This window comes from Pleurodeles waltl, chromosome 2_1 (assembly GCF_031143425.1).
Source record: "Pleurodeles waltl isolate 20211129_DDA chromosome 2_1, aPleWal1.hap1.20221129, whole genome shotgun sequence".
Classification (NCBI taxonomy): domain Eukaryota; kingdom Metazoa; phylum Chordata; class Amphibia; order Caudata; family Salamandridae; genus Pleurodeles; species Pleurodeles waltl.
Window position 1 is genome coordinate 33,015,859 of NC_090438.1, and position 26,279 is coordinate 33,042,137.

Consider the following 26,279-nt stretch of genomic DNA (forward strand, 5'->3'; position numbering starts at 1 on the left):
CGTTTATTGTGAGGCGTGGCGTTAGGAGTCCATTCACCCATTAAGTAGTTCCCTTCAGGGCCAGGTGCCTCTGTGCCGGTGTGCCCTCTGAGACCAAGAAACATTTTTGCTTTTGCCTGTGTTTTTTTTATATGGCTGAGGGCCCTGTAGCCTCGAAGCAACGCGGCCAATTTACAAGACCCCGAGGAAGCAAAACGAGCATTGGCAAAGGCAAAAGGCTGACAGCCAACACCAAACCTATTAACTTTGCCAATGTTTCTTTACTTCATTGATATGTACTTCCTTGGACAGCCAGGATGCCAAATACAACAGTAGTACATAAGTAAGGGCATTCTCCTCCAGAGTGGGCCAGTCCTGTCTCAACCAGACATACACAGGGGGCTCCTGGACCACCAGATGCCCGGGATGCATCAGTGAATGGGATGCACCAAACCCAGGGGGGGTTCTCCCCTCACACCTGGTATCGCTAAGCCTGGAGGCTGGATGCTTGCCTCCTCCTCACGCTTGAGCTACAGAGGACTGTTTTCTTGATGCTGGTGTGACTCTGCCACTCATGGAATGATGCGCCGTCTGCTGGATGGTGGTTAGTACGACTGGGAGGATATCTGCGCTTGGCTCCACCCATCTCACTTAGGATGTCACTGGGGATGAAACTGCAGGAAGGTTGGAACGGTTCTGATGTCGCTGGGGATGAAACTGCATGAAGATTGGGTGGTTCTGTTGTTGGTGGGAATTAAACTGCAGGAAGGTTGGAGGGGTTCTAATGTTGCTGGGGGTGAACCTGCAGGAAGGTTGGGGCAGTTGTAATGTTGCTGGGGTTGAAACTGCAGGAAGTTTGGAGCGGTTTCTAATGTCGCATGGGATAAAACTGTAGGAAGATTTGGGTGGTTCTGTTGTTGGTAGGGATGAACTGCACTAAGGTTGGGTCAGTTCTATTGTCAGTGAGGATAAAACTGCAGGACGTTTAATGGGGCTCTGAAGTTGGTAGGGATGAAATTGCAGGAAGGTTGGAGCAGTTCAATTGCCAATGGGGATGAAACCGCAGGAAAATTAGGGCAGTTCTGATGCCACTGTGGATGAAACTGCAGGAATGTTGGGGTGGTTCTGATGCCAGTGGGGCTGAAACTGCAGGAAGGTTGGGACGGTTCTGATGTTGGTAGGTATGAAACTGCAGGAAGGTTGGAGCGGTTCTGATGTCGCTGGGTATGAAACTGCAGGAAGGTTGGAGCGGATTTAATGTTACTGGGGATGAAAGTGTAGGAAGGTTGGGGTGGTTCTGATGTCAATAGGGATGAAACTGTAGAATGTTTACTGGGGTTCTGATGTTGGTAGGGATGAAACTGCAGGAAGATTGGGTGGTTCTGATGTTGGTAGGGATGAAACTGTAGAATGTTTAGTGGGGTTCTGTAAGTGGTTCTGATATTGGCAGGGATGAAACTGCAGGAAGTTAGTGGGATTTTGATGTTGACAGGGATGAAACAGCAACAGCAGGAAGGCTGGGGCTATTCTGATGGCGGTATGGATGAAACTGCAAGAAGGTTGGGACGGTTCTGATATTGGTGGAGAAGAAACTGCAGGAAGGTTGCAAAAGTTCCAATGTCACTGGGGATGAAACTGCAGGAAGTTTATTGGGGTTCTGATGTCGGTGGGGATGAAACTGCAGGAAGGTTGCAAAAGTTCCAATGTCACTGAGGGTGAAACTGCAGGAAGTTTATTGGGGTTCTGATGTCGGATGGGGATGAAACTGCAGGAAGGTTGGGACTGTTCTGATGTCAAGAGGGATGAAATTGCAGGAAGGTTGATGTTGCTCTGATTGTGGGGATGGTACTGCAGGAAGGTTGGGGCGGTTCTCGTGTTGATGGGGATTAAACTGCAGGCAGGTTGGTGCGGTTCTGATGTCAGTGGGGATGAAACTGCAGAAAGGTTGGGGCAATTCTGATGTTGGTAGGGATGAAACTGCAGGAAGTTTGGGACAGTTCTAATGTTGGTGGGGATGAAATTGCAGGAAGGTTGGGATGGTTCTGAAGTTGGTGTGGATGAAACTGCAGGAATGTTGGGGTGATTCTGATGTTGGTGGGGAGGAAATTGCAGGGAAGGTTGGGGCTGTTATGATGTTGGCAGGGATGAAACTGCAGGAAGGTTGGGGAGGTTCTGATGTTGGTGGGGATGACCTGCAGGAAGGTTGCGGTGGCTCTGATGTTGGTATGGATGAAACTGCAAGAAGGTTGGGATTGTTCTGATATTGGTGGAGTTGAAACTGCAGGAAGGTTGCAGCAGTTCCAATGTCACTGGGGATGAAACTGCATGAATTTTAGTGGGGTTCTGATGTCAGTTGGGATGAAACTGAAGGAAGGTTGGGACGGTTCTGATGTTGGTAGGGATGAAACTGCAGGAAGTTTGGGACAGTTCTAATGTTGGTGGGGATGAAAGTGCAGAAAGGTTGGGACGGTTCTAATGTTGGTGGGGATGAAATTGCAGGAAGGTTGGGATGGTTCTGAAGTTGGTGTGGATGAAACTGCAAGAATGTTGGGGCGATTCTGATGTTGGTGGGGAGGAAATTGCAGGGAAGGTTGGGGTAGTTCTGATGGTGGCAGGGGTGATACTGTAGCAATGTTGGGGTGGTTCTGATGTTGCGGAAGAAACTGCAGGAAGGTTCGTGCGGTTCTAATGTTGGTGGGGATGAAAATGTAGGAAGGTTGGGGTGGTTCTGATGTTGGTAGAGATAAAACTGCAGGAAGGTTGGGACGGTTCTGATGTCTGAAGGGGTGAAATTGCAGGAAGGTTGATGTTGTTCTGATGGTGGGGATGACACCGCAGGAAGGTTGGGGCGGTTCTCATGTTGACGGGGATTAAACTGCAGGGAGGTCGGTGCAGTTCCAATGTCAGTGGGGGATGAAACTGCAGGAAGGTTGATGTGGTTCTGATGTCAGTGGAGATGAAACTGCAGGATGGTTGAGGTGGTTCTGATGTTGCTGGGGATGAAACTGCAGGAAGGTTGGTGCGGTTCTGATGTTGGTGGGGATGAAAGTGTAGGAAGTTTAGGATGGTTCTGATGTTAGGAGGGATTAAATAGCAGGAAGGTTGAGGTGGTTCTAATGTTGGCAGGGATGAAAGTGTAGGAAGGATGGGATAATTCTAATGTTGGTACGAATTACACTGCAAGAAGGTTGGGTGGTTCTGATGTTGGTGGGGATGACACTGCAGGAAGGTTGAGGTGGTTCTAATGTTGGTGGGGATGAAAATTTAAGAAGGCTGGGACAGTTCTAATGTTGGTAGGACTGACTGCATGGAAGTTGCTGTGGTTCTAGTGTTGGTGGGGATGACACTGCAGGAAGGTTGAGGTGGTTCTAATGTTGGTGGGGATGAACCTGCAGGAACGTTGGGGCAGTTGTAATGTTGCTGTGGATGAAAATGTAGGAAGGTTGGGGTGGTTCTGATGTTGGTGTAAATGAAACCTCAGGAAGGTTGGGATGGTTCTGATGTTGGTAGGGATGAAATTGCAGGAAGGTTGAAACTGTTATAATGTTGGTGGAGAGGAAAGTGTAGGAAGGTTGAGGAGGTTCTAATGTTGGTAGGGATGACACTGCAGGAAGGTTGATGCAGTTCTCATGTTTGTGGGGATGACACTGTAGCAAGGGTGGGACAGTTCTAAGGTTTGTAGGGCTGTTGTTCTAGATCCTGGTTGCGAAGATGGAGAACACCTACCTTCTAATCTTTTCTTTTTTCGTTGCCAGTTGGGCGATGTTTTAGCTCCTGGTGTTGCGCTGTCTGCCTGAGGTGGTGATTTTCTTGTCCAGGTATTCAGCAGTGATGTTCTGGACGGTTGTGAAGATGTTGATGATGTTAGTAGTTACTTTCCTGTCCTGGTATTGTTTCTGCTGTCTTGAAGATGATGGTAATGTGTTTGGTTACTTTCTGGAATTCAGGGGTATCGCTGTTGATTACTTCATAATGTAGGTGGTTACTTCCTTGCTCTGGTACTTCGGGTACTGAGGGAGGCACTGTGTGTTAATGAAGTGTTGAAGTGGCGTGGTCAGACTTTCAGACCCCTGAGGAGACGTGCTGCGGCGTGCATGATGTCTTCCATGAAGTGATGATTATGTGTAACCAGAGCGGAGGATACAAAGGCAGAATAGACTGTCTCTATAGCATTGGGCCCTCACCCTCTGTGGCAGGGGTCTCCAACCTTTTCTGTAGCCAGAGCTATCTGATCAGTGAAAACCATCATGAGCTACTGCACTGTTATAATTCTTGCTACAATCTCTTCTTAGCTGCCTGTCAGAATCTTGTAATAAAATAAATAATTAAATAATACATGCGTCCATATATGTAAATATATTTCAATATAGAGACGTAAAGGAGCTTTGGGTCAGCCCTCTTCTGCCATTGGCCTGCCTGGGTGTCATGTGCACTATTCTTGCAGCCGTGACAGCGTACTGCTGGGGTAACGGTTCATCCCACATCGCTCATCGGCTTCCTTGCGCAGTGAATGACCTGATCACGTGCACATCAGTCTGGGAATGAGAACTCCTCAGGGTCAGGGCTGGTTGGACGGTCCTTTAGTTTTCAGTTTCCCCTTTTATAGTTCCCCTATCGTCGCTTTCCGTCTCCTCTTTTTATTTTAATACTTTGTAAAAGGTACTCCAGACAGTGCCAATGAGCCACTTGCTTTCTGCTCATTTCACCTGCAGTGCCCCTCATCCCACGAGGCCACAACCAGCAGACCCTGGAGGACTGCTACTGCTTGTTGTTTTATCATGCTAAGGTGGCCTGCTTGTTGGTTCTAAATGTGGTGGCCATGCTGGTGATGTAAAATAACAGTGTACACAAAACTATTTACCATACCTTGCAAGATGGGCACCTGCTGTTATGTTTCGTTTCGTTACTGTAGCCATTAGCCAGCTGTTTCTAGATGGCAGCATGGGTTTTTTTCTACTTGTAAACTTTTAATTTCTCTTCCATAAGTTGTTGAGTCGGTATGTGTTTTATTGTGGTTGTGCCAGAGGGTGAATGGAAGAATAAGCCAGTGGATGCATGATGCCTTACTAAGCGCCTAGAACCATCAATAACACAAAAAGCACTTTCATTCATAAACCAGACCTATTGGTATTGCCAACGCTTCTTCTGAGCATTATGCACTATTAAATCCAGAGACTACCTCAATGACTGCTCAGCCTGCCTCATTCAGTGCTCAGCCTGCCTCAGTCACATCTTAGCCTGACTGCCATATTCAGGGTTCAGAATACCTCAATCAGCCTGAGTGGGGCTGAGCCCTGCCACGCACCCACCTGCCAGTCAGGGCACACCAGTGCAGAAACATACAGACTGGTGGGGACTGGAAACACAGACCGGGGGACACAGGTCACACCACATGCAGACTGGTGGGGACTTGAAACACACACTGGGGACACAGGTCACACCACATACAAACTGGTGGGGACTGGAAACACACACTGGGGACACAGGTCACACCACATACAGACTGGTGGGGACTGGAAACAGAGACCGCAGGACACAGGTCACACCACATACAGACTGGTGGGGACTGGAAACACAGACCAGAGGACACAGGTCACACCACATACAGACTGGTGGGGACTGGAAACACAGACCGGGGGACACAGGTCCCACCACATACAGACTGGTGGGGACTGGAAACAGAGACCGGAGGACACAGGTCACACCACATACAGACTGGTGGGGACTGGAAACAGAGACCGGGGGACACAGGTCACCTCACATACAGACTGGTGGGGACTGGAAACAGAGAACGGGGACACAGGTCACCTTACATACAGGCTGGTGGGGACTGGAAACACAGACCGGAGGACACAGGTCACACCACATACAGACTGGTTGGGACCGGAAACACAGACCGGGGTTCACAGGTCACACCACATACAGACTGGTGGGGACCGGAAACACAGACTGGAGGACACAGGTCACCTCACATACAGACTGGTGGGGACTGGAAACAGAGTCCGGGGGACACATCTCACACCACATACAGACTGGTGGGGACCGGAAACACAGACCGGAGGGACACAGGTCATACCACATACAGGCTGGTGGGGACTGGAAACACAGACCGGGGTTCACAGGTCACCCCACATACAGACTGGTGGGGACTGGAAACAGAGACCGCAGGACACAGGTCACACCACATACAGACTGGTGGGGACTGGAAACAGAGACGGGGGACACAGGTCACACCACATACAGACTGGTGGGGACTGGAAACACAGACCGGAGGGACACAGGTCATACCACATACAGGCTGGTGGGGACTGGAAACACAGACCGGGGGGACACAGGTCACACCACATACAGACTGGTGGGGACTGGAAACAGAGACCGGGGACACAGGTCACACCACATACAGACTGGTGGGGACTGGAAACACAGACTGGGGACACAGGTCACACCACATACAGACTGGTGGGGACTGGAAACACAGACCGGGGGACACAGGTCACACCACATACAGACTGGTGGGGACTGGAAACAAAGACCGCAGGACACAGGTCACCTCACATACAGACTGGTGGGGACTGGAAACAGAGATGGGGGACACAGGTCACACCACATACAGACTGGTGGGGACTGGAAACACAGACCGGAGGACACAGGTCACACCTCATACAGACTGGTGGGGACTGGAAACACACACCGGGGACACAGGTCACACCACATACAGACTGGTGGGGACTGGAAACACACACTGGGGACACAGGTCACACCACATACAGACTGGTGGGGACTGGAAACACACACTGGGGACACAGGTCACACCACATACAGACTGGTGGGGACTGGAAACACAGACCGGGGGGACACAGGTCACACCACATACAGACTGGTGGGGACTGGAAACACAGACCGGGGGGACACAGGTCATACCACATACAGACTGGTGGGGACCGGAAACACACACTGGGGACACAGGTCACACCACATACTGACTGGTGGGGACTGGAAACACAGACCGGGGGACACAGGTCACACCACATACAAACTGGTGGGGACTGGAAACAGAGACCGGAGGACACAGGTCACACCACATACAGACTAGTGGGGACTGGAAACAGAGACCGGAGGACACAGGTCACATCACATACAGACTTGTGGGGACTGGAAACACAGACCGGGGGACACAGGTCACACCACATACAGACTAGTGGGGACTGGAAACACACACTGGGGACACAGGTCACACCACATACAGACTGGTGGGGACTGGAAACACACACTGGGGACACAGGTCACACCACATACAGACTTGTGGGGACTGGAAACACAGACCGGGGGACACAGGTCACACCACATACAGACTGGTGGGGACTGGAAACAGAGACCGGGGACACAGGTCACACCACATACAGACTGGTGGGGACTGGAAACACACACTGGGGACACAGGTCACACAACACACAGACTGGTGGGGACTGGAAACAGAGACCGGAGGACACAGGTCACACCACATACTGACTGGTGGGGACTGGAAACACACACTGGGGACACAGGTCACACAACATACAGACTGGTGGGGACTGGAAACAGAGACCGGGGGACACAGGTCACACCACATACAGACTGGTGGGGACTGGAAACACAGACGGGGGACACAGGGCACAGGTGACACCAGGAGCAGAGAGGTGAGTGTGCCCAGCAGTGTGACCTTGGACAAGGAGACAGACAGACCGCTCACTCTGCCCACCTACTGCACATTCCACCCCGTGGGGGGAGTGACAGGCAGGGGGCCCGAGTCACCAAGGCGCTGCTGTGAGTTACTCCCAGAGTACTCCTGGATTACTGCCGGCGTACCCCCCTACCCCGAGGGCCCAGCCAGAACTCCCGCAAGTACCCGGGTTTAGAGAAGAATTCTGCGTTATCGAGAAACTAAGGAGAGGCGCCGCTCAAAAACATTCTTATCATGTGACCCCAATGTATTCGGTGTTATTTTTCGGACATTTGGGGGACAAGCTGTTTCCCTCTCTGGCTCCCCCACGTTCATGAAGTGATCGGGGTCTAAACCCACGGGTAATACCGCAGTGTGGCAAGAGTGTTACCACATTGAACACAGGGCTTTCCAGCTGGGGTGGAGCAGATTAGCGTATTATTGTGAGGTGGCCAGAATTACCACCGGGCAGGAGCTTTACAGCGTGGTAAAACCAATACTGCACTGTGCGGTATTACAAGAGAGTGACATTGCCACCCTGTGCACAGTGCTGTGGTGAAACTTGAGGGGCCCCCTGCAGAATACACTGTGTTGCCGGGCTGGAGAGAGCCTGCAGCGTCAGGATTGGCCCAGGTCACGCTGGGAGCCTGTGCCCGCAGCGACGGGAGAAAGAGGAGCGGTGCGCCACAGCGGCGGGTCAGGTAAGTTTTTATTTTTTATCAAATGTTACCTCCCCCATCCCTGCGCCGCACCCGCCCCCTGTGATCGCAGTAGCGACCGCCTCTTGGACCCTTGAGCGCAAGAGGAGCCGAGCTGTCATGTGGCTTCTGGCTGCAACTCTCACTCTACCCTAGTGCTCCAAGAATTAAAGGAAAAACGCCAACCTTCAATGTAAACCAGGCGAGGGTAAGAGATACCCATCTAGTTGCTAGATGCCACAACACGCAATCCAAAAACCCGGCTTCCCTGCCTAGAATGTGTGACCCTCTGCACATATTTATTTCACTCTGCTTTCTTTATCCCCATTGTACTTGAGAGCACTTTGAAATATGTGATCTCAGGGTGAGTGCTTTACAAGCACCTCTCTTGTGTCTGGTTGAAAAAATCTATAATGTGGCTCCATGTAAGAACCCAGGACACATATACGGAGCATGTTGCAATTGGGTTCACCCATTTAATACTGCCACGATTTTCTGCTTTTTTTATCTCCCTGTTTTAGACTTTTTAAGGATGAGGCCGGGTAAGGGGCACTTGGCTGGTTACACATGAACACCTGTGCACACGTGTGTGCACACTTGTGAGTGCTGCACATATGATTCTACTGTTGTGTGCAGCCTGGTAACTGGGCACAGGTAACCTGGCACAGAGAGGACTCTGCAAGGTTATGCAATGACCTGGGATAGGCCTTATAACATTAGTGGGCACTCATAGGTGACGTCAGTCTGGTTTACTATTTTGTCTGCAGTGACACTTTATTACACACCTGGGGCAGTGGTCAAAGTGCAGAAAAAACAGTATGGGGACTGTGATGCTGCATGCAGTGGGGGCGGGGTCAGTGAGGGTGAGGGCGGGTCAAACATTTGGCTAAAAAACAAAATAGTCTGTGAATGTTTTGGTCTTTCACCGTCAAGTAGCGACATATAAAATAACGCACAGCTTAAATGAAAAATACATTTAAAAATGTGTTACTCAGTGGGAAACGCGCTGTGCTACATTATCAAACCTCTATTAGTTAATGCACTGCAGGGTCTGTGTGTAACCAAAGAGCCACAGAACTAAATCTTGGTTGATGCAGTGGAGAATAGCGACTTATGTATTTTTAGTGCTATGAAGTCACACCCTGTGACAGAAAGCACTATGAATATGTGAGTCATTATTTTAAACTTACACTTCACACAGTATAAGATAGACTGTTACCAAATGCGCACCCTACGCTGCTGATGCTGGAGGCAGGCTCTCTATATAGAGTACAAAAATGACGTACACTGTGCAGAAAGTCCGAGCAACCACACCTTGGTATCCAGAGGCAAAAATAGACCATCTAATGCTCTATTTTTGTGGTAATGTGAGTGAGAAGTTTATCCAAGAGATGTGCTAAACAATTTTTGTACTCACAGTGTCAATAAATGAGGACACGCACTCTGTAGAATAACTCAAGACCAATTTACTAAAATACTTCAGGTTCTTATACAATTTTTAGGACCACGATCATGAAAATCAGGTAAGTATTTTTTACGTTTTTTTTTTTAAAGTTCAGAAAATGTTCTGTTTCGGTGTGTAATTACGCACCATTGGAATCAATGGGAGAAAACTTTAAAATTGCATATAAGATCAGGAAATGCTCTCACAAGTGTCACCATTTGTTTCTAGCTCAAGGTCGTCAAGATGTCCTGTGGGCCAGCCGGAGAAGTTGGGTGGTTCCTAGTTTCTGCGGTATCATCTGCTGAAAGTCTTGGAGCTGGTGTGCCAGGAGAAGGGGACCACTTGGAAACACACGGCACAGATGGATTTAAAGGTAAGACCGGTGGGTCCTCTTGGAGGGTAGAGGTCGCAAGGAGTTAGGGACCCCTAGAGCACAGCTGGTTTTCCGATGCAGGGGCCGATAGGTCAGCCAAGGGTTGTGCATCAAGTAGCCTTTGGAGCCAGGTGCAGGTTACTTTGAGGGCAGATTGCAGGTCTGCAGGGCCACACTGGGGGCTGGTTCTTGGGTGTCCTGAAGTCCCCCGACTGGTGCTTACTTCTGGTCCTCAAAGAGTCTGAAGTAGAGTTTTCTTCTGGGTGCCTGATGTTGGGGGTCCAGTACCCCAGGCTATGGCACAGCTCAGCCACTGGAGGTTGCAGTACCACCAAACAGGCACACTGGCAGGGTTTGTTTTCCGGGTCCGTCGGTGGAGTTTGGTCTGGCTGTTGCATCCAGTTCGTTGGTCAGCGGCCGGTCTGTGAACTTGACTTCACCGGTTTCTTGCCTGCGGTGTGCAGGGAGTGATGCCTTCACACAAAGGAAGGCTCTTCAAGGAGGCCCTCTGATGTTTCTTAGAGTCCGTCTGTCATCCAGCCGAGCCCTCGGTGGTGATTGTCGAGTCCTCAGTGCAGCCGGCAGGGTTTGGTGCCTTTGTCTTCTTGCAGCACGACTTCCGTTCTCGTGCTTGAGTCTTCTTTGTTGCTGGTCTTCTTGTGTCCATCGAATCTGATCTGCAGGTCTAGGGATTTCCACTAAATACTGTATTTATTGGACATTAGGGGGCACACGTGGTCATGGCCAGTGGGCTACTTACCTTAGGGTGGCTACACCCACTATGTGACCAGTTCCTGTGGGAAGAGGTCATATCCCTACCCCAGGTTGGCTTCCTTCCTGCCATCCAAGATGGAGGAAAATGAAAGGGAGTGGTCACCTCGCCTGGCACACCTGAGGGGTGGTGCAGGCTGTGGGGTGGCCATTCCTTCCATCCTCACCCCAGGGATCCAGAATTGTGTCTTGTGGTGGCAGACTGGTTTGGACCAGCCAGCAACCATGCTAAGCGGTGTACGTTTGCAGGGGGCACCTCTAAGGTGGCCCATGGGTACATTTTATAATAAACCCAACACTGGTACCAGTGAGGATTTATTATTCTGAGTTGTTTGATACCATCTTAAAGCAGGTGCTGGACAGGCCCTCCGAGAGATCAACGTGCCAGGAGAAGATTGTTTGGAGCCCAGGAGGTCACCCCTGGCACTTCGCCAAAATCCTGAGATGCTGACCCCACTCGGAGGCTCCCTGCACCTAAACCCTGGGCACTGGAACCCTTGTTGCAACCAAGGCTTGTTGGTGGTCTAGTCTGGATTCCAATAGCACCAAAGCGGTCCTACCGACGAGGGACATCAGGATTCACAATGCCATTCAGGAGACTGGCCCCACTGCCCTGTTTCCCCTCTTCACCAAGAGCCAGAGCAATTCTCTGACCACTGTGACCCGACACCTCAAACCACCCCTGCACCCGAGCCCCACAGTCCAAGTCCGAGGGACTCAACAGTGCCCAGAGAGTCCTGAGACTCTCTGGAGCTGAGCACGGCCTTGGCCAGAATGAACTACCAGTCGCAGCCTGCAGTCTGTTTCTGCAGGCCTCCTCTAGCCGCGAGTATCTCCTGCACCGGAAACTGATGTCAAAAGACACCACTGCACCGGAGCCCCACAGCCCGAGGAATAGTGGAGCATCAGTGTCCCTATGTGCCAGAGGATCACAAGGGTCAAGCCCCCCGTGGGTTCCCCTGAACGGGCCCCTCCCAGTCCCTTCTTGCAGCCGATCTCCATTGAAGTGAATGTGACATCCAACGCTGTAACACACCTCAGCACCTGGACGCCCCAAGGGCCCCAGCGGTTATACTTACCTTGACTGCAGAAGAGCAGTGCTGTAGTTCTAGGTCGTTGCTAAGTGCCCGAATGCAGTATATGTCTTTTCCCCATGTGATTAGATTACCTCTCCAGAGATCACCTATCTGGAGTGTGAGGTCTGGACCACCGCTTGGTTCCAGTTCCAAGTTCTTCTTGATGAAGGAAGCGAGCGCCCTGCAGAGCGCTCAAAGGAGCGCTGTGTGATCAGAGCTGCTGTCCCAAGGCAGCCACGCTCCCAGAAGCCGGGGACATCACCTTTCTCCTAGAGGAACTGAGGCAGCCCGAGGCCTAGAAGTTTGACTGTCCTCTGAGAGAGCGCAGAAGTGCGCCTGGGCCTGCTGGAGGAGAGACTGTCCAGGCGACAGGCCCAGCACATCCCTGTGTGAGACCCACGAGGAGGAACTGCACTACTGTAGGAGGCTGGCTTGGCTTATAGTGGGTACCTGTTGGTACTTACACCTCTCTTTGAGTGAGCCTCAACTCCGGGGTTGTAGTTCTCAAACCAAGTGAGTGAGACCAAGGCATAAACCTCACCCTGAGCAAGTAAGACTCTGCTCCAGTGATGCAGCGGGCGGGCGATGACAGCGGCAGGGGTTCATCGTAGTAGCTACGGCTCTGTGCTGCGTTCTCCTCCTGGCGCAAAGCAGCACATGTGGTCGCTGCGCTGGGTGAAAAATGTGTAAATCGGGGCTCTGTGGTCTAAAACTACCTCACAGAACAAATTCTGAACACTTGTCTAGATGTCATAGTGTGTTGTTTCCAACTATGGGCCATGTTTATAAAAAGTTGCCTGGATGTTTTGGGATGCAACTCAGTGCAACTCAGGGCTGGACACACATGGGCCTTTGCAATGGTAAGTAAATAAACACAGGGGCATATTTATCAAAGGTTTTGTGTCACACTTGCGCCACGCACGGGGGCACAGGTTGATGCAAAGTCTATAATGAGATTTAGCAAGCCATGCTAGACCTCCCTGCGTGGCCTGGTAGATCTGCAGTAATGCAAGGCAGCACAAGGAGCTTGTTACTCCGCAGCAGGGAGACATACCGAGGATGAAGTGTGGGTGCTCCCACGCATCCACCATGGATTCTGAAGAATTCCCAGATTTACCATTTCTGGTACGCCTTTCCAGGGAAGGTGTAAGTAGAAGAGCTATCTTTACTTCTCCCTGTTTTTCCTCTTCCTACCTGTGCTGCATTCTGCCTCAGATTATTGTTTTTTGTGCAGGAAGCTGCCCCTTCCTGCAGATAAATGATCCTGTCTGCAACACAGGCACTCTTGCACCGTGGTGCACAGCTGCCTGCGTTGGTGCTGGGTAGCTCATAGTGGCACAGTGCAAGGAGAGGACAGGAATGCACCCTATAATGTTAAATATGGCTCGTTCCTGCTCTCTCCCTGTCACGCCGCGCACAAGGTGTATTACTGCAGTTTTTGCATCATGTGCGCACCAGGGCAAAGCTTTGGTGAATGAGGGTTTTCACATGCCATTACTGCTTCCTGGCTCAGAAGCCCTTTCAGCAGAGCTTTGAAAGTTTTTCTATGTGGTACATGGTGATTTGCTTGAAGAAAATCCTGAGCAGGCCACAGAATGTAAGACAACTTGAGCCCTACTAGGAGGGCTGCAGAAACCTGCTCCAGCTGAGGGGGGGCCAAAATCCGGTGCCCTGGGAGGTTCCTCCTGTACTGGTGGCAGAGGAGGGACCCAGATCAAGGACTCGCTTGGAATGACAGGTGCCCTTGAGAGTCAGTTCTGAAGGACAAGACAAGAGACCAACTTTGCAGATGGAAGTCATGCTACCAAGAAACAGCGTCCTGATCCTCACAATAATGGTTTACCCCGCCTCATAGGGGTGCCTGGGGGGAGGTGGGGGGGGGGGGAATTGTAGCAGCCCCAAAATAACCATCCTCAAGTTTAAATGGTGAATTAAAAATAAAGGCGCATTTTTATCTTGACTCATTTCCTGTGTCTTCAAAGATCAAGTTTATATGTCAGGTCATGGATCCTGCAAGGTCTCTGCTCATCCTTTCACCAAGGAGATTGGTGGCTACTTTTCTGTCTCTAAAATTTGAGAGGCTCCTGGAAATTGAAGTATGTGCCAGTATTGCTGGGGTGCAGGCAGTGTGAAAGGAAAGGCTGCAGGATGTCATTTTTTTAACACAACAAAATGTAAATATATGTTAATGAACTGCACAAATATTTCAAAACATATCAGTGCTTAGGACTGCAGGAATGAGGCACATTTTAATAATTCCGAACTGTGATGGAAAAAAAGAGCTTAATAGGATCCGAATAAATCAAGACATTTTACTTGGTGATGCACAAATGATAAATATTCGCTGAAACCCAAATTCCACATATTTACTTAGGTGCACGCCTGCCCACATTCAGGGTCCAGCTGAATGGACAACGTGCTGCCTGTATTAGGCAGTGCACAGCCACAGCCTGTTTCCGTCACAGATTTGCACCATCTATATACTGCACCCCCACCACTCTCCCGCTGAATGGGCGTGGCTCGTTTGCTGCACTAGTATGGGCTGGGGTAGAGTCATACGCAGGGAGGCACGCCTGGGCTGGGGTAGAGTCGTACGCAGGGAGGTGCGCTTGTGCTGGGGTAGAGTCATACGCAGGGAGGCACACCTGGGCTGGGGTAGAGTCATACGCAGGGAGTTGTGGCTGGGCTGAGGTAGAGTCATAAGCAGGGAGTTGTGGCTGGGCTGGGGTAGAGTCATATGCATTGAGGCACACCTGGGCTGGGGTAGAGTCATACGTAGGGAGACGTGCCTGGGCTGGGGTAGAGTCGTACGCAGGGACTCACGCCCTGGCTGGGGTAGAGTTGTACGCAGGGACTCGCGCCTGGGCTGGAGTAGAGTCGTACGCAGGGAGTCGCGCCTGGGCTGGGGTAGAGTCGTACGCAGGGACTCGGCCTGGGCTGGGGTAGAGTCGTACGCAGGGAGGCGCACCTGGGTTGGGGTAAAGTCGTACGCAGGGAGGCGTGCCTGGGCTGGGGTAGAGTCATAGGATCCGGAGGCCTCCAGACTGCCCACACTCCTCCCACCAGCTATACACGGACCGACAATCTTATTTGTTGGAAGAGGTTTTTATTTAACACCTTTTTATCTTTTCAGCATAAAGTCATAAATCAATTATAAATAACATTCCACAAATATTTACAAGTCGTGAGAATTAGTGATCATAAATCTTTTCTGACAGGATCACTTCCTGTCCTGAACCACCATTGGACCACACAAGTGACCCATATCTCACCTGTATCCTTAGGAGGGGCGGTTACCCTGACTACACCGATCCTTGTCCTCACGCTCAGGGTTTTGTCCCCCTCCAAAAACCAATCTCTGGGTGGACTCTGGGTGGACTCTGGGTGTCACGGGCGGCCAAGAGCTGGAGCCCCATGGCCCCCCCAGCGATCTGAGCTCTCTTACCCCCTGATCTGATGTGTACATCTGCAGGTTGGCTCAGAACGTCAGGATCCTATCCCTCATTGATCCTCTGAGGTGTATGCACTAATAAACACTGGGGCGGGCAGGCGTGCCTCTCTGATAAACACTAGGACGGGCAGGCGTGCCCCTCTGAGGTGTGTGCGCTAATAATCACTAGGACGGGCAGGCGTGCACACCCGCGCAGCAGGCGCATTGACCCTCTATGGGGCAGGCGTGCACACCCGCGCAGCAGGTGCATTGGCCCTCCATGGTGGCTGCACTAATAAACACTAGGACGGGCAGGCGTGCACACCCGCGCAGCCGGTGCATTGACCCTCTATGGTGGCTGCACTAATAAATACTAGGACGGGCAGGCGTGCACACCCGCGCAGCCGGTGCATTGACCCTCTATGGTGGCTGCACTAATAAACACTAGGACGGGCAGGCGTGCACACCCGCGCAGCCGGTGCATTGACCCTCTATGGTGGCTGCACTAATAAACACTAGGACGGGCAGGCGTGCACAGCTGTGCAACAGGCGCATTGACCCTCTGAGGTGTGTGCACTAATAAACACTAGGACGGGCAGGCGTGCACACCCGCGCAGCCGGTGCATTGACCCTCTATGGGGCAGGCGTGCACACCCGCGCAGCCGGTGCATTGACCCTCTATGGTGGCTGCACTAATAAACACTAGGACGGGCAGGCGTGCACACCCGCGCAGCCGGTGCATTGACCCTCTATGGTGGCTGCACTAATAAACACTAGGACGGGCAGGCGTGCACACCCGCGCAGCCGGTGCATTGACCCTCTATGGTGGCTGCACTAATAAACACTAGGACGGGCAGGCGTGCACAGCTGTGCAACAGGCGCATTGACCCTCTGAGGTGTGTGCACTAATAAACACTAGGACGGGCAGCCGTGCACACCCGCGCAGCAGGTGCATTGGCCCGGTGCAGTGTGTTCTCGCTCACCTGGTTATCCGGGGGTCCGATGGCACCCTCACTTCTTCATGGTCACCCCTGGGTGCCACAGATCACACATCGTGATCAGCGGTTCGCCGGGACCAGAGTGCCCCCTCGGCCACGGGTCCTCCTGGCTCCTTCACTCCGTGGAGTGCCCACTCCCGAGTATCCCGGACGTACCCCAGGCCGGCTCCTGCCTCCGTGCCACAGCGCCAAGAGTTGAGCAGATGCGCTGGGTCCCTCGGACCCCTCCTGGGGTCTGCCCCGCGTCGGACAGACCGGTGAGGGGCAGCTGCCGCGCCCACCCCGCCGGATCTCCTTTCGGGTATTTTTGACTTGGCCTCTTGGCTAAATTTAAAGCTCCCTCTCGGCGCCCTGACCGCAGCCTGGGAGGTGGGTGGACACGGGGTGGGATTGGACGGGGTGGTCTGTCGGTGACCCGTGGCATACCAGGGATGGCAGGGTGTCCTGGTCCGAGGCTGGTGGGATGGGCACGTCTAGGCCGGGCCACAGGGCACGGCTGGGAGGGGCAGAGCGGAGGGGTATGACAGGGTGGCATGGGGGCAGTGAAGGCAGGACCCCCACACACACCCCTTCTTTGGACATTGGGGCGCACAGCGCAGGAGCCACCCCTGCGCAGGGGCACACGGGGCATCGGCGCATCTGTGCATCCTTGCGGGCTTGTGGCACACTGTGGGGTGAGGAGGAAGGTCACGAGGTCACGGGAAGGGCGCCGCGAGGCCGGTGACAAGGGTCCTCTAAGCGCAGAGGGGCCGCAGCGCATTCATGTTCACTAGTACGTGCCTCGGTGTGTAAGTAAACCTTTGTCTTTCCTTGTCTGCGTAGCGCCATTCACCATAGAAGCGCTAGAGGGGGAGGGGGATGCAACTTCACAAGACAAGGATGATGGGGTGTGAAAGAGGAGGGGGTGCTGAGGGGTGTTAGCTGCTGTGTGACAAGTCTGAAAAAACATTGACAAAACCAATAGATTTCTTAGAGGCGAAACCTATTGGCTTTGCCAATGCTTGCTTTATACTGCTAAGACCTCAGCTGCTCCCCAAACAATGACGCTTTACAAAAACTCGACGAAACAGAACAAAACATTGACAAAGCCAAAATGGTAGCAGCCAACGCCAGACCACTTGGCTTTGCCAGTGCTTGTTCTCTGCGTCAGGAGAGAGGGGACCCACTGACCCCTCTTGCGTAAAGTTCTGCTTTAACGTGAACCCAGCCAGACCTTACACTGACATTACATGTGTGTCCAATGCGTGCATGTGCAGCAGGGCCGGGCCGGGGGCGCACAAGCAGCGCTGGCAAAGATGCTAAAACCAGCCCACTCCCCTCATCATCTGGCAGAATCTCCCTCTCCATCCAGCCAATCTCCCTCTCCATCCAGCCAATCTCCCTCTCCATCCAGCCAATCTCCTCGCCTCCTCCTCTCTTCTCCCTCTCTGGTTGTTTTCCCACCACTTCCCCTCCCTCCTTCCTCCCTCTTTTGAAGCCCCCCAGTGCCCACCGCTGTTAACCTCGGGGTGCTGGGGAAAGCGACTGAGGCGCCAGGAGTGGCCCTTGGCTTTCGAATCCAGCTCCCAAGGGCCCCAGCCCACCAGGCCCAGCCCCCGGAATAAGTGGGCTAAGGCCCCCGGCGTGCAGTGAGTGTGCGGCACATGTACATGGAGTGAGAGGGTATTGGGCCCCGGCGTGCAGTGAGTGTGCAGCACATGTACATGGAATGAGAGGGTATTGGGGCCGGCGTGCAGTGAGTGTGCAGCACATGTACATGGAATGAGAGGGTATTGGGCCCCGGCGTGCAGTGAGTGTGCAGCACATGTACATGGAATGAGAGGGTATTGGGCCCCGGTGTGCAGTGAGTGTGCGGCACATGTACATGGAATGAGAGGGTATTGGGCCCGGCGTGCAGTGAGTGTGCGGCACATGTACATGGAATGAGAGGGTATTAGCCCCGGCGTGCAGTGAGTGTGCGGCACATGTACATGGAATGAGAGGGTATTGGGCCCCGGCGTGCAGTGAGTGTGCGGCACATGTACATGGAATGAGAGGGTATTGGCCCCCGGCGTGCAGTGAGTGTGCGGCACATGTACATGGAATGAGAGGGTATTGGCCCCCGGCGTGCAGTGAGTGTGCAGCACATGTACATGGAATGAGAGGGTGTTGGGCCCCGGCGTGCAGTGAGTGTGCGGCACATGTACATGGAATGAGAGGGTATTGGGCCCCGGTGTGCAGTGAGTGTGAAGCACATGTACATGGAATAAGAGGGCTAAGGGCCCCGGTGTGCAGTGAGTGTGCAGCACATGTACATGGAATGAGAGGGTATTGGGCCCTGGCGTGCAGTGAGGGTGCGGCACATGTACATGGAATGAGAGGGTATTGGGCCCCGGTGTGCAGTGAGTGTGCCGCACATGTACATGGAATAAGAGGGTATTGGGCCCCGGTGTGCAGTGAGTGTGCCGCACATGTACATGGAATGAGAGGATATTGGGCCCCGGTGTGCAGTGAGTGTGCCGCACATGTGCATGGAGTTAGAGGGTATTGGGCCCGGTGTGCAGTGAGTGTACGGCACATGTACATGCAATGAGAGGGTATTGGGCCCTGGCGTGCAGTGAGTGTGCAGCACATATACATGGAATGAGAGGGTATTGGGCCCCGGTGTGCAGTGAGTGTGCAGCACATATACATGGAATGAGAGGGTATTGGGCCCCGGTGTGCAGTGAGTGTGCGGCACATATACATGGAATGAGAGGGTATTGGGCCCCGGTGTGCAGTGAGTGTGCCGCACATGTACATGGAATGAGAGGGTATTAGGCCCTGGCGTGCAGTGTGTGTGCGGCACATATACATGGAATGAGAGGGTATTGGGCCCCGGTGTGCAGTGAGTGTGCGGCACATGTACATGGAGTAAGAGGGTATTGGGCCCCTGTGTGCAGTGAGTGTGCGGCACATGTACATGGAGTAAGAGGGTATTGGCCCGGCGTGCAGTGAGTGTGCCGCACATGTACATGGAATGAGAGGGTATTAGGCCCTGGCGTGCAGTGAGTGTGCGGCACATATACATGGAATGAGAGGGTATTGGGCCCCAGTGTGCAGTGAGTGTGCGGCACATGTACGTGGAGTAAGAGGGTATTGGGCCCCGGTGTGCAGTGAGTGTGCGGCACATGTGCCGTGCCATGGCTCTGCGCGTGTTATATGGGATCCATTTTGGATTCCCCTGGAATGAGAGGGTATTGGGCCCCGGTGTGCAGTGAGTGTGCAGCACATGTACATGGAATGAGAGGGTATTGGCCCCAGTGTGCAGTGAGTGTGCCGCACATGTACATGGAGTGAAAGGGTATTGGGCCCCGGTGTGCAGTGAGTGTGCGGCACAGGTACATGGAGTGAGAGGGTATTGGCCCCGGCGTGCAGTGAGTGTGCAGCACATGTACATGGAATGAGAGGGTATTGGGCCCGGTATGCAGTGAGTGTGCAGCACATGTACATGGAGTAAGAGGGTATTGGGCCCCGGTGTGCAGTGAGTGTGCGGCACATGTACATGGAGTAGGATGGTATTGGCCCCGACGTGCAGTGTGTGGGCAGCACATGTGCAGTGCCATGGCTCTGCGCGTGTTATATGGGATCCGGTTTGGATGCCCCTGGAATAAGAGGGTATTGGGCCCTGGCGTGCAGTGAGTGTGCTGCACATGTACATGGAGTAAGAGGGTATTGGCCCCGGTGTGCAGTGAGTGTGCGGCACATGTACATGGAGTGAGAGGGTATTGGCCCCGGCGTGCAGTGAGTGTGCCGCACATGTACATGGAATGAGAGGGTATTGGGCCCGGTGTGCAGTGAATGTGCAGCACATGTACATGGAATGAGAGGGTATTGGGCCCCGGTGTGCAGTGAGTGTGCAGCACATATACATGGAATGAGAGGGTATTGGGTCCCGGTGTGCAGTGAGTTTGCCGCACATGTGCATGGAATGAGAGGGTATTGGGCCCCGGTGTGCAGTGAGTGTGTGGCACATGTACATGGAATGAGAGGGTATTGGGCCCGGCGTGCAGTGAGTGTGCAGCACATGTACATGGAATGAGAGGGTATTGGCCCTGGTGTGCAGTGAGTGTGCAGCACATGTACATGGAATGAGAGGGTATTGGGCCCCGGTGTGCAGCACATGTACATGGAATGAGAGGGTATTGGGCCCCGGTGTGCAGTGAGTTTGCCGCACATGTGCATGGAATGAGAGGGTATTGGGCCCCGGTGTGCAGTGTGTGTGCGGCACATGTACATGGAATGAGAGGGTATTGGGCCCGGCGTGCAGTGAGTGTGCGGCACATGTACATGGAATGAGAGGGTATTGGCCCCCGGTGTGCAGTGAGTGTGCGGCACATGTACATGGAATGAGAGGGTATTGGGTTCCGGTGTGCAGTGAGTGTGCGGCACATGTACATGGAATGAGAGGGTATTGGGCCCCGGTGTGCAGTGAATGTGCGGCACATGTACATGGAATGAGAGGGTATTGGGCCCGGCGTGCAGTGAGTGTGCAGCACATGTACATGGAATGAGAGGGTATTGGGCCCCGGTGTGCAGCACATGTACATGGAATGAGAGGGTATTGGGCCCCGGTGTGCAGTGAGTTTGCCGCACATGTGCATGGAATGAGAGGGTATTGGGCCCGGTGTGCAGTGTGTGTGCGGCACATGTACATGGAATGAGAGGGTATTGGGCCCGGCGTGCAGTGAGTGTGCGGCACATGTACATGGAATGAGAGGGTGTTGTGCCCCGGTGTGCAGTGAGTTTGCAGCACATGTACATGGAATGAGAGGGTATTGGGCCCGGTGTGCAGTGAGTGTGCCGCACATGTACATGGAATGAGAGGGTTTGGCCCCGGTGTGCAGTGAGTGTGCAGCACATGTACATGGAATGAGAGGGTATTGGGCCCCGTGTGAAGTGAGTGTGCGGCACATGTACATGGAAGGAGAGGGTATTGGGCCCCGGTGTTGTGCTGCACATGTACATGGAATGAGAGGGTATTGGGCCCGGCGTGCAGTGAGTGTGCAGCACATGTACATGGAATGAGAGGGTATTAGCCCCGGTGTGCAGTGAGTGTGCAGCACATGTGTGAGAAGGTAGCCTCTTTCTAGCCTTGTTACCCCCACTTTTGGCCTGTTTGTGAGTGTATGTCAGGGTGTTTGTCACTGTTTTCACTGTCTCACTGGGATCCTGATAGCCAGGCCTCAGTGCTCATAGTGAAAACACTATGGGCCTGATTCTAACTTTGGAGGACGGTGTTAAACCGTCCCAAAAGTGGCGGATATACCACCGACCGTATTACGAGTCCATTATATCCTATGGAACTCGTAATACGGTAGGTGGTATATCCGCCACTTTTGGGACGGTTTAACACCGTCCTCCAAAGTTAGAATCAGGCCCTATGTTTTCAGTATGGTTGTTATGTGTCACTGGGATCCTGCTGGTCAGGACCCCAGTGCTCATAGGTTTGTGGCCTATATGTATGTGTCACTGGGACCCTGTCACACAGGGCCCCAGTGCTCATAGGTGTGCATGTATATGTTCCCTGTGTGGTGCCTAACTGTCTCACTGAGGCTCTGCTAACCAGAACCTCAGTGGTTATGCTCTCTCATTACTTTCAAATTGTCACTAACAGGCTAGTGACCAATTTTACCAATTTACATTGGCTTACTGGAACACCCTTATAATTCCCTAGTATATGGTACTGAGGTACCCAGGGTATTGGGGTTCCAGGAGATCCCTATGGGCTGCAGCATTTCTTTTGCCACCCATAGGGAGCTCTGACAATTCTTACACAGGCCTGCCACTGCAGCCTGAGTGAAATAACGTCCACGTTATTTCACAGCCATTTTACACTGCACTTAAGTAACTTATAAGTCACCTATATGTCTAACCTTTACCTGGTAAAGGTTAGGTGCAAAGTTACTTAGTGTGAGGGCACCCTGGCACTAGCCAAGGTGCCCCCACATTGTTCAGAGCCAATTCACTGAACTTTGTGAGTGCGGGGACACCATTACACGCGTGCACTACATATAGGTCACTACCTATATGTAGCTTCACCATGGTAACTCCGAATATGGCCATGTAACATGTCTATGATCATGGAATTGCCCCCTCTATGCCATCCTGGCATTGTTGGTACAATTCCATGATCCCAGTGGTCTGTAGCACAGACCCTGGTACTGCCAGACTGCCCTTCCTGGGGTTTCACTGCAGCTGCTGCTGCTGCCAACCCCTCAGACAGGCAGCTGCCCTCCTGGGGTCCAGCCAGGCCTGGCCCAGGATGGCAGAACAAAGAACTTCCTCTGAGAGAGGGTGTGACACCCTCTCCCTTTGGAAAATGGTGTGAAGGCAGGGGAGGAGTAGCCTCCCCCAGCCTCTGGAAATGCTTTGTTGGGCACAGATGTGCCCAATTCTGCATAAGCCAGTCTACACCGGTTCAGGGACCCCTTAGCCCCTGCTCTGGCGCGAAACTGGACAAAGGAAAGGGGAGTGACCACTCCCCTGACCTGCACCTCCCCTGGGAGGTGTCCAGAGCTCCTCCAGTGTGCTCCAGACCTCTGCCATCTTGGAAACAGAGGTGCTGCTGGCACACTGGACTGCTCTGAGTGGCCAGTGCCACCAGGTGACGTCAGAGACTCCTGCTGATAGGCTCCTTCAGGTGTTAGTAGCCTTTCCTCTCTCCTAGGTAGCCAAACCCTCTTTTCTGGCTATTTAGGGTCTCTGTCTCTGGGGAAACTTTAGATAACGAATGCATGAGCTCAGCCGAGTTCCTCTGCATCTCCCTCTTCACCTTCTGATAAGGAATCGACCGCTGACCGCGCTGGAAGCCTGCAAACCTGCAACATAGTAGCAAAGACGACTACTGCAACTCTGTAACGCTGATCCTGCCGCCTTCTCGACTGTTTTCCTGCTTGTGCATGCTGTGGGGGTAGCCTGCCTCCTCTCTGCACCAGAAGCTCCGAAGAAATCTCCCGTGGGTCGACGGAATCTTCCCCCTGCAACCGCAGGCACCAAAAAGCTGCATTACCGGTCCCTTGGGCCTCCTCTCAGCACGACGAGCGAGGTCCCTCGAATCCAGCGACGCTGTCCAAGTGACCCCCACAGTCCAGTGACTCTTCAGCCCAAGTTTGGTGGAGGTAAGTCCTTGCCTCACCTCGCTGGGCTGCATTGCTGGGAACCGCGACTTTGCAGCTACTCCGGCCCCTGTGCACTTCCGGCGGAAATCCTTCGTGCACAGCCAAGCCTGGGTCCACGGCACTCTAACCTGCATTGCACGACTTTCTAAGTTGGTCTCCGGCGACGTGGGACTCCTTTGTGCAACTTCGGCGAGCACCGTTTCACGCATCCTCGTAGTGCCTGTTTCTGGCACTTCTCCGGGAGCTACCTGCTTCAGTGAAGGCTCTTTGTCTTGCTCGACGTCCCCTCTCTCTGCAGGTCCAATTTGCGACCTCCTGGTCCCTCCTGGGCCCCAGCAGCGTCCAAAAACGCCAAACGCACAATTTGCGTGTAGCAAGGCTTGTTGGCGTCCTTCCGGCGGGAAAACACTTCTGCACGACTCTCCAAGGCGAGAGGGATCCGTCCACCAAAGGGGAAGTCTCCAGCCCTTTTCGTTCCTGCAGAAACCTCAGCTTCTTCTGTCCAGTCGAAGCTTCTTTGCACCCGCAGCTGGCATTTCCTGGGCATCTGCCCATCTCCGACTTGCTTGTGACTTTTGGACTTGGTCCCCTTGTTCCACAGGTACCCTAGATTGGAAATCCACAGTTGTTGCATTGCTGGTTTGTGTCTTTCCTGCATTATTCCTCTAACACAACACTTTTGTCCTTAGGGGAACTTTAGTGCACTTTGCACTCACTTTTCAGGGTCTTGGGGAGGGTTATTTTGCTAACTCTCACTATTTTCTAATAGTCCCAGCGACCCTCTACAAGGTCACATAGGTTTGGGGTCCATTCGTGGTTCGCATTCCACTTCTGGAGTATATGGTTTGTGTTGCCCCTATCCCTATGTTTCCCCATTGCATCCTATTGTAACTATACATTGTTTGCACTGTTTTCTAAGACTATACTGCATATTTTTGCTATTGTGTATATATATCTTGTGTATATTTCCTATCCTCTCACTGAGGGTACACTCTAAGATACTTTGGCATATTGTCATAAAAATAAAGTACCTTTATTTTTAGTATAACTGTGTATTGTGTTTTCTTATGATATTGTGCATATGACACTAAGTGGTACTGTAGTAGCTTCACACGTCTCCTAGTTCAGCCTAAGCTGCTCTGCTAAGCTACCATTATCTATCAGCCTAAGCTGCTAGACACCCTATACACTAATAAGGGATAACTGGGCCTGGTGCAAGGTGCAAGTACCCCTTGGTACTCACTACAAGCCAGTCCAGCCTCCTACAACATGTACATGGAATGAGAGGGTATTGGGCCCCGGTGTGCAGCACATGTACATGGAATGAGAGGGTATTGGGCCCGGTGTGCAGTGAGTGTGCGGCACATGTACATGGAATGAGAGGGTATTGGGCCTGGTGTGCAGTGAGTGTGCAGCACATGTACATGGAATGAGAGGGTATTGGGCCCGGTGTGCAGTGAGTGTGCGGCACATGTACATGGAATGAGAGGGTATTGGGCCCGGTGTGCAGTGAGTGTGCGCCACATGTACATGGAATGAGAGGGTATTGGGCCCCGGTGTGCAGCACATGTACATGGAATGAGAGGGTATTGGGCCCCGGTGTGCAGCACATGTACATGGAATGAGAGGGTATTGGGCCCCGGTGTGCAGTGAGTTTGCCTCACATGTGCATGGAATGAGAGGGTATTGGGCCCCGGTGTGCAGTGTGTGTGCGGCACATGTACATGGAATGAGAGGGTATTGGGCCCGGCGTGCAGTGAGTGTGCGGCACATGTACATGGCATGAGAGGGTATTGGCCCCCGGTGTGCAGTGAGTGTGCGGCACATGTACATGGAATGAGAGGGTATTGGGTTCCGGTGTGCAGTGAGTGTGCGGCACATGTACATGGAATGAGAGGGTATTGGGCCCCGGTGTGTAGTGAGTGTGCGGTACATGTACATGGAATGAGAGGGTATTGGGCCCGGCGTGCAGTGAGTGTGCAGCACATGTACATGGAATGAGAGGGTATTGGGCCCCGGTGTGCAGCACATGTACATGGAATGAGAGGGTATTGGGCCCCGGTGTGCAGTGAGTTTGCCACACATGTGCATGGAATGAGAGGGTATTGGGCCCGGTGTGCAGTGTGTGTGCGGCACATGTACATGGAATGAGAGGGTATTGGGCCCGGCGTGCAGTGAGTGTGCGGCACATGTACATGGAATGAGAGGGTGTTGTGCCCCGGTGTGCAGTGAGTTTGCAGCACATGTACATGGAATGAGAGGGTATTGGGCCCGGTGTGCAGTGAGTGTGCCGCACATGTACATGGAATGAGAGGGTATTGGCCCCGGCGTGCAGTGAGTGTGCAGCACATGTACATGGAATGAGAGGGTATTGGGCCCCGTGTGCAGTGAGTGTGCGGCACATGTACATGGAAGGAGAGGGGATTGGGCCCCGGTGTTGTGCTGCACATGTACATGGAATGAGAGGGTATTGGGCCCGGCGTGCAGTGAGTGTGCAGCACATGTACATTGAATGAGAGGGTATTGGCCCCGGTGTGCAGTGAGTGTGCAGCACATGTACATGGAATGAGAGGGTATTGGGCCCCGGTGTGCAGCACATGTACATGGAATGAGAGGGTATTGGGCCCGGTGTGCAGTGAGTGTGCGGCACATGTACATGGAATGAGAGGGTA

General features: G+C 52.8%; 1 protein-coding gene across 1 annotated transcript in view; it reads right to left on the bottom strand.

Moving 5' to 3' along the window:
- Nucleotides 1–16,702, bottom strand: part of LOC138260759 (gap junction alpha-3 protein-like) — a 77,901-nt gene extending 61,199 nt beyond the window's left edge. The window contains exon 1 of the mRNA XM_069209222.1: nt 16,454–16,702. The gene's annotated coding sequence lies outside the window, so the exon portion shown is untranslated. The remainder of the gene's footprint in view (nt 1–16,453) is intronic.
- Nucleotides 16,703–26,279: the final 9,577 nt, after the last annotated feature.